The sequence below is a fragment of the Abramis brama genome (genome assembly GCF_963993115.1).
Source record: "Abramis brama genome assembly, chromosome: 5".
Lineage (NCBI taxonomy): Eukaryota > Metazoa > Chordata > Actinopteri > Cypriniformes > Leuciscidae > Abramis > Abramis brama.
In genome coordinates, this window is record NC_139967.1 from 48,602,751 (window position 1) to 48,618,923 (window position 16,173).

The 16,173-nt window shown below is 35.7% G+C and overlaps 1 protein-coding gene across 1 annotated transcript in view; it reads right to left on the minus strand.

The window, feature by feature from the left end:
* Positions 1-16,173, minus strand: part of astn2 (astrotactin 2) — a 445,829-nt gene that overhangs the window by 386,972 nt on the left and 42,684 nt on the right. The gene's annotated exons all lie outside the window — the stretch shown is intronic.

Here is a 16,173-nt window from a genome sequence, read left to right on the forward strand (position 1 = left end):
GACAAACCATAAGTAAATTCATAAGTCGACACTATTGCTGGGTATTTTCTCCTTAAAACTGCAGTGAACCAAAGACAGTCTCAAAAACACGGTCTGAAATTGCTGGTGTTTCTGACGTCACAAACTACCTTGTAACCAATCAGATCAACGTGTGATCGTCAACCAGTGGATCTCTGAGCTGAGTGAGTGAGTGAGGGCGGGGCTCATTTGCATATTCATAGAACTGTGTATACTAAATGAGGCAAGGGTGTCAAGTTACATTCAAGATATTTTAAGGGATGATTTATTTTTTTTAAAGGAACAAACTGTTAAATATCTCATTTTGGTGATCAAAGATGAGTTTTAAGGGATTCAATTATTGACTACAGATGGGATTTAATTGCAATTTACATGCAATCAAGTGGCCTAAAACATTAGATTCAGTTTGCACTTATATATTCCTTTAAATACCATTATTCCCATAAGTAGCATTTTCTTTTTGCTAAAGTATACTTGTTTTTCACAAGGGTTATGAATTACTAGTGCAACTCAAGGAATTATGACGAATGAAAATGTGCATACCTAGAAACATTTTTTTTTTTCACATACTTTCATATGTTTCAAGCCTAAGAGTAAGAAATTTCAGCTATCATCACTGAAATATACTACATCATGTCCACTGTGGCAGCACTAGATTAGTGGTTAAAATCAAGGCTAGTAACTCCAAGCTTGTTGTGTTCAAGGCCTGGAAGACATGATTAATGAACCGCAGCGTTCCTGGGATCCTGGACGCCCGAGGGACACTGTCTGAAAGTAAGTGCAAGTCGCTTTGTATAAGAAAATGTCTGCTTAATGACACATTAAATAAAGAATGCATTATTAATAGAGCCGGCTAAAGCAAGCATGACTATTACTGTTGCTCATACTGATTTAAACAAACACCTAAAACTACTGTACATTTTGAGCTTTCGAAAGGAACTCGTCCCTCACTGTTTGCATAATTATCATGGACAGATAATTACAACATCTTAACTCATTTGTAATGAGCGTTTGTAAACCTATTGTCACAGAAACTTAAAAGGCTTTCACTGCAGTTTCCTGCACTTTTAACTTGCGCTCCCGGGGGCGGTTCAGCGAAAAGAGGAGGCGTGTTCCGGCGCAAACGTTCCCTGGTGCTATTTTGCAGTTTTAGAAAACAATTCCGCCACAGACCAGGAAAAACCTCGTCTAAAGTCAGTGTTATTCAGATGCTATTTTAAGGGCACATGCTTGGCCATAATGTAGCGTGTGCACAACACACACACACTTTGCTTCTCTCATCTACACACAGACGCAGCAGTTCACATTTTTGCAAATCATACATAATTACAAGGAAAAATATTACCACACGAGGGAAATCATTGTGGTGTCCATGAAGATGTGAAAAAATAGGCATAAATCTAGCTTACACATTTACCCAAATTATTATACGCCTGTTTAACTGAAGCTAATTTGGTTGTGTTTCTCCATCCCCAATGTCACTTCTCTGTGTTTTACGGCCCTGACGAGAACGTCGGTCTCCTCGGCTGTGAACCGCTCCTGGCAAATCCGCCGTTATAATAGCAATCCGCCATGGAACAAGCGCGCCTGCTCTTAAAGGGAATGTGAGATGATGTTCTGATTGGTTTATTTCACGTTACGCCCAAACCACACCTATGAATAATGAAGCTACTTCAGACCAACCCATTTTAGATTTGCGAGATTCGCCCACAAAGTTACTTGCATTTCGCGTTTGATACTTGCGTTTCAGATTGTTAAAATAGGGCCCTAAATGTTGTTTGACAGCGGATGCCCTGCCCCTGATTCACGATGTCCTGATGCTGATCCACGCAAACATCAGTCGGGGAGACTGGTGTCCTTTCCTATGCTGCTATTTTTCTGTGTCAAGCCTCATTTCTCGTTTGTGATGTGTGCTGTGTGTATGCTGTCATGACACGCCAGGAACTATTCCTCAGATGGTTCAGTCTTCTGCTGAAGATCCTGTTGAAATGTCACCATGTATTCGGAGGGAGAAGACGCTCTTGTCTGATGGAACAGGAACAACATACGCAACAGTGCAGACTGTTCTAGTTTGTTAGATTCATGAAAAAATATGTTTTTTTTTTTTTTGTAGCAGTAGTGAAAAACGGAAGTGAAAGGTGTAAAATCGGTTGTCCAGTATAAAAAACACATCTGAATGGCTGTACTGTGTGAAAATAAAAATCTTCATATTGCTATTCATACATATTTGTTTTAATCCTTTTAACTTCAAAATCACTTATGTCATTCTTCTGTTTTCTTCTGAGTTTCAAATCGATCAGTAATCATGTTCAAATCAAAGAAACAATATTCAACACCATTTTGATTTTACTTAAACATAGATTTACAATATTATAATTAAACTTTATTTGAAGTACTTCTTTATTGCACAATGCACATTTCTTAATATTAAGCCCAATGTGTGTTTTTAATATCACTATTAGTAAGGATAGTATGATCTCTGTAAAATATCAGTCTTTAAATGCAAGATATTTAAAGTGAACCTAAAGTATGCATGCAATAGTTCCACTTTAGCACAATCAAATATACTTAAGTACATCTTTAGTTGAACTTCAGCACTATTTCCGGATAACTAAAGTACATTAAGTACAAAATTACTTGTTCCAATTTAGCTGACTTTATGTATATCAGTTTAGTATACAAACCATACAATTGCAGGGTATTTATATTAATTATGTAAATGTATTTGTAGTATACGTAGCATAAAAATGTTTGTCAAATACATTTTAGTATATTTATTTTCCACTAGGGCAGATTTCACAAAATATGAAGCAACACAGCTGTTTTTAATATTAATATTAATCAGAAATGTGTCTTGAGCGTCAAATCATCACATTAGAATGATTTCTGAAAGATCATGTGACACTGAAGACTGGAGTAATGATGCTGAAAATTCAGCTTTGATCACAGGAATAAATTACACTTTACTATATATTCACAGCTGTTTTAAATTGTAATACTATTTCACTATTTTTACTGTGTTTTTGATCAAATAAATGCAGCCTTGGAGAGAAGACAAAACGTTTAAAAAATATTGCTGATCATAAACGTTTTAGTGTGTCATTCATTCATTCCTTCCAAATGCACTTTCAATATTAGTAAAGGTTTCTTGTGGGAAGAAAAACAGCAGCTTCCTTGCAGAGCAGTCAATGACCACACTACATTCATTAAAGCTATAAAACTCAACCTTGGAATAAAAAATAATAGAATCATCTGAAACTATTTGAATGTGAGTTTGATAGAAGTCGCTAGAGTGAAAGTGTCCTACTGTGTAGAATAATCTAAACTATTTCAAAAGATGAATCAGAGAGTGCACCGTCATTGTGATTGAACGCTTATATAACGCTTCAGTTAAAACACGCTCTGTCCGTCAATCCATTGGTTTTGAGTTCTGAAATCCAAGCCAAGCGCACGTTTTAAGTCTGCAAGACAAAATCCCAGGTTGCATTCGACTCACAATCCCTGTCAGAGAAGCTTGTGTACCTGTGAGAGACGTTGCATCCAGACTGAGCCGCTATGATACATGACATTTATCTGAATCTAGCCAAACAGTTGTCAGTGTGTCTCCAACAAGCAAAAGAGCAGCAATGAGCAACAGCAAACGATACTAAAAGAGTGAAGACAAAATCCGGTTTGTTAGGCTCATATATGCTTGAGTGTGTAAAGTACGCAATTTTTTTTTAAAAACAAGACAAAAAACATGAGGATTTAAATAAGCTTCTGTCTTGCAATGTGCACAAGGCCGTATACCATACAGTTGTTCCCTGAGAGAGACATTATCCCAAAGTTCTCCCTTAGATAGACAGACAGACAGACAGATATATTAGATATAGATATAAATAGTGAAATAACTTCATAAAATAACATTTTAATATCTCCTTGTATTAATCCCAGAACAGTCCAATAAACTAAGTTTAACAGAGAGGGGAATCCTACAAAACATGCATAGAGTTGGGTCTTCACCTTTAAGCAAAAAAGCATGAGTCAAACTTGTGTGACCTATACGACATCTGGTGAATACCACTTGATCAGATCTAGTTTTAAGAGTGCCATTTCCAAGAAAGTTTTGACATTTTTAAAATCAGATATGCAAACACCTGCCTTCATTGTTAAAGGGTAACTCTCGCCAAAATGCAACCTAGGGTCTTTTTGCACAGAGTTTACTAAAAAGAAAGATTTTGTCATTAGTGAGAATCAATATTGACCTTGTATTTGAAAAAGGATCCTCATATAAGAAGCAATACTAAAATTTAGAGTCAGTTCATTCGCATTCGGAGATCGACTATTTTTGACTGTCAAAATGCCGGCGGACACACAGCTACAGTGAGTTTGATCAAAATCTTTCTTTTTAGTAAACTCTGTGTTCACAAACAATGTTCTCAATGCTGGAGTTCATGTGTAGAGCCTCTGGTGACACTTCCAGCAAAGTCTCATGTTGTGTCGAGCCTTCTTAGTGTTTTAAAAGTAGCCATTTTGATGCTGTCATAGTCGTGCCCCAAGCACTCCCATTCAAAAGCCAGTTTGACCGAAAATGAAAATACGGTCAAACTTAAAAGTGGCGTTTCCATTCTAATTATGCTTTTAAACGAAAGTTTGCCTTGGATACATTAACAAAAAGACCCTAGGTTGCATTTTGGAGAGAGTTACCCTTTAATAAAACAAATCTCATTGAATGCAGAATGTGCATCTGATTGGTGACGTTTAGTGTGTTTCTCTCTGTAATGCATATCGGCTCACATAGATTCTGTTAATGGGTGTTTGGTGTGGGAATAGAAAGTTGAATTTTTAAAACAAGAAAAATCTATAAAGAGTTCATTACCAGGCAGAGCCAAAAGTAACTGATAATGATAAAATCAATTTCAATTCTGACTTCATATCGACCAGGCACATTTCTTTGATATTATTGAGTTATTACTAAGTGGTTGAAGAGTTTCCCTCTTAAATGGATTCAATGAGTCATTGGTTTTGTTGGATGTCAGTTGACTCGTGCCAATAGAATCAAGAGATGACAATAAAGACGGAAAATTAGACAGTGAGTCATTCCCGTTCGCAACCACAGGAGACGGTAACATTGTGAATGAATTTGATATGCATGTTGTTTACCAGTAATAAAGCTGCTTAACTGTGCTAACACTCACAGATCTCTTCTGGGAACAAAGAGACTCGATACAACATCACTCTGGCCTCTCAATGGTAGCAAGGGCTTGGCTTTCATAGATCATAATATGCTGTCTTTTTGGCAGCCTAAACACACAAATCAAACGTTTCCCTTCAAAGACTCACTTCTTGAAAACGGTAATCTCATTTAAAAAATAAAATGTGCATTGTTTACTTGATTTTGTGTCGTTTGAAACCTGTACAATACACTGTTAGAAGTGTAAAGCATCACAAATTATGCTAGGATCTATCTATCTATCTATCTATCTATCTATCTACCTATATATATATATATATATACACACTCACCTAAAGGATTATTAGGAACACCTGTTTAATTTCTCATTAATGCAATTATCTAATCAACCAATCACATGGCAGTTGCTTCAATGCATTTAGGGGTGTGGTCCTGGTCAAGACAATCTCCTGAACTCCAAACTGAATGTCAGAATGGGAAAGAAAGGTGATTTAAGCAATTTTGAGCGTGGCATGGTTGTTGGTGCCAGACGGGCCGGTCTGAGTATTTCACAATCTGCTCAGTTACTAGGATTTTCACGCACAACCATTTCTAGGGTTTACAAAGAATGGTGTGAAAAGGGAAAAACATCCAGTATGCGGCAGTCCTGTGGACGAAAATGCCTTGTTGATGCTAGAGGTCAGAGGAGAATGGGCCGACTGATTCAAGCTGATAGAAGAGCAACTTTGACTGAAATAACCACTCGTTACAACCGAGGTATGCAGCAAAGCATTTGTGAAGCCACAACACGCACAACCTTGAGGCGGATGGGCTACAACAGCAGAAGACCCCACCGGGTACCACTCATCTCCACTACAAATAGGAAAAAGAGGCTACAATTTGCACGAGCTCACCAAATATGGACAGTTGAAGACTGGAAAAATGTTGCCTGGTCTGATGAGTCTCGATTTCTGTTGAGACATTCAGATGGTAGAGTCAGAATTTGGCGTAAACAGAATGAGAACATGGATCCATCATGCCTTGTTACCACTGTGCAGGCTGGTGGTGGTGGTGTAATGGTGTGGGGGATGTTTTCTTGGCACACTTTAGGCCCCTTAGTGCCAATTGGGCATCGTTTAAATGCCACGGCCTACCTGAGCATTGTTTCTGACCGTGTCCATCCCTTTATGACCACCATGTACCCATCCTCTGATGGCTACTTCCAGCAGGATAATGCACCATGTCACAAAGCTTGAATCATTTCAAATTGGTTTCTTGAACATGACAATGAATTCACTGTACTAAAATGGCCCCCACAGTCACCAGATCTCAACCCAATAGAGCATCTTTGGGATGTGGTGGAACGGGAGCTTCGTGCCCTGGATGTGCATCCCACAAATCTCCATCAACTCCAAGATGCTATCCTATCAATATGGGCCAACATTTCTAAAGAATGCTTTCAGCACCTTGTTGAATCAATGCCACGTAGAATTAAGGCAGTTCTGAAGGCGAAAGGGGGTCAAACACAGTATTAGTATGGTGTTCCTAATAATCCTTTAGGTGAGTGTGTATATATATATATATATATATATACTGTATATATATATATATATATATATATATATATATATATTGCTACTATAGCATAATTTTATATATAAAACAATATATATAAATGTTTTTTGGCTGAGATATCAAGAGACGGCTCATTGCCGAATAACTTTCCCAGCTAACAGGGAAAGTTCTCAGTAACGTTAATAGATCAGTCATTCAGAGAGTTATTACAACTAGAGTTATAGTGTGGGTAAAGAGTAGAATTACCAAATTACCAACAAAATCTCATGGCAGTTCATAACTATTTTACATAGTGGCAAATTGGTTTCTTATTTGTATGAATTTGTAAGATTTCATTCATACATTTGTATTCAATCCAGTGATGGTTATTTTTAGCGCTGGAACTTTTTCATAAGATTCACATCTGACGTATAAAATTGCCACATTGAAAAATAGTTGAAAAATGTTTCCAATGTTATTACACAAATCTAATTACCAAAAATTGCTAAATGACAACATTATTTTTTTAGGCATGCACCAATTTTGGCCGATACCGATGAGCGATAATTCTTTATGTTTGAAAGCCGATAACCAATATATTGGCCGATAAATCTAAATTCAAATTTTTACATAATTTTTGAGAGCCTGATTACAAATCCAAAAGTCTCACCATTAAAATCCATGTCCCAAGCACACACTTATGTTTTCATGATAATGTTATGTAGCCTATATGACAGATTTGAGCTGTGCATATGTTGCACTAAACTGTATTTTCCTTTTGTGAAGTGATTTAAATCATATTTCAAACAATTCAAAACCATCATGTGCAATCTAAATGTCTCAACTGAAGGAACTAATACATTATTTATCAGCTATAATATATCGGCTAAATTTTCTTATCAGACCGATAAAGATAAAATTAAAAATGAACATATATTGGCCAATACCGATATGGTGGCCAATATATTGTGCATCCCTATTAATTTTGTTTTCGGTGTTTCGTTTCACTGCATTTGTAACGAAAGTCCACTGAGGCAAGCATAGTATCAACCCAAAGGTACTTTTATTCAAATAAATCCAAAATGAACGAAACAAACAGATAACTTTAAACTTGACGATGAACATAACTAGTGATGGGACGGTTGATAGCGGGGCTCTGATGCAGTTTTTCAAAGCACTATTGTATCACACACTGTACCGATGCTTGTATCGAAATGATGATACCATGTGATTGATGACGTTTGAAGCGCCGAACGCCATCCAGTATCGGAAGATCGGGACAGCTGGTCTGAAAAAAATTGGGGCTTCGCGAGAATCGCGACCTCATTTGATGCATAAAAAGGGAAATGATTATGGAGGAGGCATTATTTAAATGAATTACCACTACACTTCCCTATAACTTCCACTCTTGTGTCACAGACATCCGAAGCTTGGTTTGGTCACGTGCTTTTTCTGCTCTGCCGTGATTTGTTGGATATGGTGGAGAAAAAAAGTGTGACTCCCAGATGTCACTAGTGTGCATTGTGTTAAAAGCTTTGAGTAATGAACCTTTTTCGACACAATTCTTCAGAAAGCCTCAAATTCTTCAGAAAGCCTCAAAAGTTTCCCATCACTAAATGTAACCATGAACTAAACTTGATAATGATCATGAAACTCACCAACAGCGGTACATGAAACAAAGCTAGACAAGAGACAATGGTCACATGAGGGCTATATATACATAACGACTAATGACTAAACAAGACACCTGTGAATAATCAAACAATCAACCAATGAGACAACAGGACACTTGACCAGAACAACCAATGAGAACATAACACAAGACTAGGGAAGCACATGACATGATCAAATGAGGGAATCACATGACAAACAGGAGCCATGACTTTAGGCTTGTTCGACTTGAACCGGCTCTGCACAGACCAATCGGTGAATGACATCAAAGTACCGCGAGAGCGAATAGAAACTAGACGGCTCCTATATGCTTTTGAATTGCTCTCGCGGTACTTTGATGTCATAAACCGATCGGTCTGTGCAGCGCCGGTTCAAGTCGAACAAGCCTTTTGACTAAACTTCAAAATAAATAACATGAAACATGAACATGAAACAAAACCAAAATTACACATGAGCATCCTTATAGACAATGTCATAAAAGCACAACAATATCTTCTAAAGGTTTTGTGTGAGGAACAGACTGAAATGTAAGTTATAATTCACTAATACATTCATAATTCACTAAATGTTCTCTTTTATTAAATATTAAATATTTTAGTACAATGTACAGTACCAACCCTTCCTTGCTTCACTGTGGGTTAGCGACAGTCTTGACACTCGTTAATCAACTTGATGTTTATGATTCGGATTTGAATCACAGATCAGAAGGTAAGCACATCAACTCTGAAATGCATGAATACTAATTTTGTTTCTTCTCACTTCAATTACTCCCTGCATCGGGCCGTTGAACAAAAGAAACCCACTCATGAGTGTCACAAACACAGTGACGACTCTTCTCACATTCGAATGTAAGACCGACAGCACATCTGTCAGCACATCGTTGGATTTCCACGGGAAGATGAAGAGGAAGAGGAAGAGGAAGAGGAAGAGTGTGTTGTGAGCGTCAACATGCCCGGCTGACTGCATTCATTAGCAAGCAGAGGGACGATCATGCATGATTCATGACACCAGCATTTCCACTGCACACACACTGCCGACACGACACAAACACATCAGATCTCTGCTCCAGTCACAGCACAACTGTACAGTTACTTATGCTGGAATTCACCAAAGTAATCTATACACTAATAAAAGTACACTCTATAAAACGCTGGGTTGTTTTAACCCAATTTTAGGTCAAATATGGACAAACTCAAACATTGGGTTAAAAAAATAATAATAATAAAAAATAATATATATATATATATAAATAAATATATATAATATATATATATATATATATATATAAATAAATAAATATATATATATATATATATATATATATATATATATATAAATATATATATATATATATATATATATATATATATATATATATATATATATATATATATATATATATATATAAATAATATATATATATATATAAATAATATATATATATATATAAATAATATATATATATATATAAATAATATATATATATATATAAATAATATATATATATATATAAATAATATATATATATATATATAAATAATATATATATATATATAAATAATATATATATATATAAATAATATATATATATATATATATATATATATATATATATATATAAAATAATAATAATAACCCAATGGCTGGGTTTGTCCATATTTGACCCAAATTTGTGTTAAACAACCCAGCATTTTTAGAGTGTGTATTCCAGAGAATGCTTTACAAATATGGTGTGTACAAACCAAAATATGATAAGTCAATACTTAAAACAGTATACTGTATATATATATATATATTGGGCAAAATATGGACAAACCTAACAGTTGGGTTAAAAATTAACCCAACAGTTGAGTTTGTCCATATTTGACCCAATTTTGGGTTGAAACAACAGAGCATTTTTTATTTATTTATTTTTTAGAGTGTAGCTATAAACACGCTTGCTAAGTGTATTCTCGAAAATAACGAGGCTTAAAATTTGTGACATTAAAATTCGCTAGTCAACCAGAAACGATTGTATTGGCATTCTAAATGCTTTATAATACATGCATAATGCCTTATAAACAACTTTATACTGTGTTGTATCATTTGATAAATAATCACAACAACAGTTACAATACACTAAAATATTTAGCCTGCATTTATGATGCATCATAAGGGTATTCTTAATTCATGAAAAATACCTTATTAACAACCTTATAATGTGTTGTATCATCTCATCTCACATGTGGTCAAGTTACATTAACATGACAGAAACCTTAAATCAAATGCATCTCATTAATATATCTAACAAATGCCAGAGATGCTGATTAATTGTGTCATTTACTGTATTATTTAGTTTACTATTTTAAGGAATGCTGAGTGGATGAACTGGTTATTCATTACCAATGTAATTCCAATACTTCTCCATGTAAACACTCCCTGATTATCGTTTATTTGACACAGACATGCAATTTTTTCTAATTAGTCTGATGTTGACTAGTTTTTCAAGTCGTGTGGCTATACTTTCCAAACAGCATGCATTTGATTATTTGTCCTGATGCAATGTCTCATCCCATAGCCTTCAACTGTACGGACATTACTTAAAAAAGTGTTAATCGACAGCATGCCAGAAATCTAAAGAACTCACTTTGAAAATGAGTCTGAAATCTCCTCAGTTGTGTTGATATTCATATTGATATTCATATTCAGTCTGTCTCAACAAAAACTAACAGACAATTTCACAACCAATCAAATCAATGACTGGGCAGCATCATAAACATTGTATGCATCCTTAATATATGCTCATAATGTGAACTCAATGTTTTATTTCAGACTTTATCCAGCAGGTCTAAGACAATAGAAGACCCCCCCCCCAAATTGAATTTCGAAGCTTAAGTGTTAATAGGCTTATCATTGATTATCGCCTCAAACAAAGCAGCCACTAACAATAACAACAGGAGAGAAGAAAACAGCACAAAACTGCCTGTGATTTATAGATAACGGCCAAAAGAGTGATTGTTTTCAACTGCACATTATCCATTAGTGATTTCTTTATAACAATGCAAATTGTTCTGTTCAGTTGATGAAAAGTCTGAAAGAAACAGCTTTTCTGAGTATCAGCAGGAACAAAGTTGATTTAATGCAAATGAAAAATGTTAAAATTTGCTTTAAAAAATTTGCTTTTTTTTGTTTTTTGTTTTTGTTCTGGGAATGTTCTGGCAAAGTTATAAACAACAGTCTTCCAATAACATTAATAGAACATTCGTTCAGAGTAATCTGGTCTTTAATAACGTCCTTTATAATGTCCTACATTTTTACCTAAAATGTTTTAGTTGGATGTTCGTGTAACATTTTAAAAAATGTTGCTACTTGTTTCAGAACGTTCAAAGAACATTCAAATGTAACATTCCTAAAATGTTTGCAACATTATAAAATGGAATGTTCACTACAATTTCTTTGGAAGCTTGTTTCCATCACAGAAAAAACAAATAAAAAAGATAATTGTGACTTTTTAATCCCACAATACGGAGAAAAGTCGTCAGAATTGCGAGATTAAAATTTGCAATCATCTTTTTCTTTTTCATTTTTTTTTTTTTCATTCTGTGGCGGAAACAAGCTTCCATAACTTTCACATAACCGAGAATAAAAAATAAATAAATAAAGAACATTTTGAAATAACAATTGTAAAACGTAATGGGAACGTTAGCAAAACATCCTTAGATCATATTTTTGTTCGCTGGGAGAGTTGACTGTAATGAACGTGAAATGATTTGGCAACGCTTTAGATTACAGCCCGGAAAGTACTGCGTAATTAAAGCGATTTTACAGTGTAACTTTCTGTAATTATAGTGCACCTATAAAGTACTTACATATAAGGGAACAATATGTAAAGTTTGGGGAATAAAGGGCTAACAACCAGGAGAGTAAAAAAAAAAGATTTATACTGTAAGTATTAAAGAACTAAGGTACTTATTCTACTATTATGATACAAAAATTTAACATTTGGGAGCAATTTAGCAAGAACATACACTGCATACATTTTTGTAAAAGTGTACCAATACACACTGTATAGGCTTTTTTTTAAAAAAAAATACAGTTATTACAATAAACATAATAAATTAATTGAAACCCCAGTGCTGATGCATAAACACTCATTTGTATCACTTCACTGCTGCTGTGCTGAATAATTACCAGTATTATGTGTGTAAGTGCATTAATTATGTAAAGCCTAAGATGGTTACAAATCCCTGGGAGAAAAAACATGTGAATGCACTTATTTTATCTTTTCATATTTCACTATATACTTCCTCAGCAATAAATATGATCCAGATTACAAACACATAATTCAATAACAGAAGTCCACCCCGAATCTGTTTAAAAGCAATGTTACGTAATCGGATAACTCACTTTATAAACATCTTAGCTAAGAGATTGTGGAGGGGAGAACTCTTGCTCTTTAAATCTTTGACTTTTTACACCTAGTTCTGACACACACCTACGTCTCAGCAAATCTGTCTCTCGCATTCCCTACGCTTGAGGCTTTCTCCCACCCAGTCTATATAATTCTGCACATGAGTGTGTGTACATCTCATCTCCTGACAGTCCCGTACTGTGAATCTCTGCGAGCTTCGGCACAGCATCATGCTCCATTTCCTAGAAAGCACACAACTAACCTGCAGCACTCGCTGCGATATGATTTATTGCTTCAGCCGGAATGGGAATGTGCAGCACACTATACTTTTCAAGTTCTGGAAATGGATTTTATTTTGGAAGTGCATTCATTTGAATACAATGTCGCAACGGTGAACTGCATTCCACCGAGAAGTATTCCTAAGAAGATTTGAACACAATGTGCATCATTTTCAGGTCAACAGCCCCTCGTGGCACGGCTCTGATAAATGTTTCAGCTCAGAAATGAAAATTAAAGCATGCCGTTGCATGAACGTGACTGCTATAAAATCCTGTCGAACCTGAGGTGAAATACTGAATCCGTGAACGCAGAGCGCAGGGAATTTCTGCTTAGTTTTCAGGTTTTGACTCTTGACTCTTAAAGCATTCAAATGATGTATTGCTTGTAAAGGGCACTGTAAAAACACCGTAAAAATATAAACCTAGTTGCCAAATGTTGTTTGATCCGAAACTAGATGTTTCATCATGGAGGAAGTTGCTACATTCTTATAGTTCGGTCACAATTTGAAGCTTTAAAAAAAAAAAAAAGAAGTGTGCTTAATGTGCATTTGTACTTAAAAATATTTAAAAAAAATATATACCTATACATACACTGTACTTGCAGATAATATAATATTAATGAAATAAAAGGCCACTTCAGTGTGTTAAGAAACATTGTCATCAAAGTGTACCCTAGATACACTTTAGTACACTAACAAGTGCACTCAAGGAATGTCAAATGAAAGTTTTACTTTAATTCGTTTTAATAATTATGCGTAAATAATCTTTTATGTGCTTTAAAGAAGTGCACTTACTTTTATGTGTTGACTAACATACTAAAGCACATCTAAAGTACTCGATTATAATTTGAACTGTAATGCATTCAAAATTACATTTAAAGTTAATATATTTTAAAAGTACTAAATTGCAACTTCTTTACAAATGTGTAATAACAAATATATTTAAATACATGAAATATAAGTTTCAATTGAAATAACATTAAATTATATTTTAGTTTGCTTGTCAGTACATTCAACATCACACTTTAACCATATTTCAAAGACAATATGAAAGATTTAAGTGCTAAAGTGGATCAAAAAGCACTCTTAAGTTCAACTAACTGCCTTTAATATAAATTTAAACTATATTACATTTTCATTCAATTGCAATTAACATGCAGTTAAGTGTCTGAAAGCATTACATTTAGTTTGCACTTAAGTATATAATTTAAAAGTATAATATTTATGTAATTGTACTCTATTTAAAAGTATACTGCGTTTACTTCTTTTTTACAAGGGCTGTCAGCTTTAGCAAACACAACTAATAATTTCCCATCTCACACAAGAGATTCGAGGTTGGATATGGTGTAGCATCATAACCTTCCATTTTCAATCATCTAAAGATAACCAGGACAAACCCTTATTTAGAAATGCGTATCTCTATGCTGTCAGGGATTGTGGCAAACAGGAGACAGTGGGGTGTTGCTGGTGTGTGAGGCACAGTGAAGCACACACACACACACACACACACACGGTTTACATAAGAGAGAATCGGCCCTCCCACAGCTAGAAACGGTTCATCCCGCAGCCTGAGACCTCGTGCAGCCACATGCGGTCTGGAGCAAACGCAGACGAAGACGAGCGCCTGCAATGTGACAAACTCAGTCATGTTTACACTTCATTTGCTGAACCTGCCAACACCGGCAGTAAGAGTCAAGTGTCTCGAAAACAACCATGATATTTCACAGGGAGCTCTTTGTGTGTGTGTGTTTGTATGTAAAGTTACTAGCACACAAACATTTGTGGATGTTTCAACACAGACACTGAAACCTAGAATAATAACATATTATAACATTAGGGGTGGAACGGTACATGTATTCGTATTGAACCGATACAGTACGGGCGTCACGGTGCGGTGCATGAATTTACACGGAGAATACACGGTATAAAAATAAATAAAACTCATGTGCAAATTAATTAATGTAATGTGGAACTACTGTTAGATACGCGGGTTCTTTAGGGACACCTAATCTGTAGCCCCACCTTAGCTCTTAGCTCTGATTGGCTCCTATGTAGCCGAGTTCCGCCTATTTATGCAGTTTTTTGTCAGGTCGACGGTCCAGTGAGTGAGTCAGGGGCTGTTTACACCTGGTCACGTCATGCGTTTTCTGTGATCGGATAGCTATCCGATCGTGAAAAGACCCTCCGAAACGCATTCGAGACGGATTTGAATCCGATCGCTCAAACCACTTCAGGAGGAGGTCTGGGCCGCATTCCAGACCAAACTGGACAAGTGTAAATGCATCTGGTTGTTGAAACCACATATGTAAATTTTACTCCTCCAAAAAATGCTAAAAAAATAAACGTGTGAGAGCGTGTGATAGGCTATATGTAATGTTATAGCCAGATATGATGACGCTACTGCAACATGCATCACCGCAGATGAGCATCTATTCATCAAGCCAACGTGCAAACTATCGCAAATCAAAGTGAAAGTAAGTCGCAGACGCTTATCACACAATCATCATCATTAAAAGTAAAGAACCGTAATGATCTTACCAGGGCTGTTACTGCTCTCTCTTATTGCGGTCTTTGATTTTGAAATTTTAGCTGATGATCAATAAAATGCAGCTCATATATGTTGCTTTCGGTGACGTGCACTCCATTAAATCTGCATATAGCGCGAGAATTGAAGGTCGGATTTAAATCCGCTTTGCAAAAACACATTTATGTGACCAGGTGTAAATGGAATTGTTTTGATAAATCAGATAGCTATCCGATCTGAGAAAACGCATGAAGTGGCCAGGAGTCAACAGGCCCTCAGAGATAGCAGCACTACAGATGAGTATGGCGAGAGTTAGAGGACCCGCCGGGTTTCTTCGGTTTCCCAGTCAGTTACAGTGGTGCAGGTGAGAGAGTGGTGGATACGACGAGGACTGTGTGTCGGCGTTGTTCCGCAGTTGTTGGGTATGTGACATCTAACATGCTAACGCATATCCGACGCCATCAGATGTGCCAATCACTGGAACGAGAATTTGTTGTTGTTGTTGTTGTTATTCTATGTAATTTGCATTTTCATAAATAAGAAATGCTGTATTTACAGTTTTATAGCTGATTGTCTTATTTTGTTAC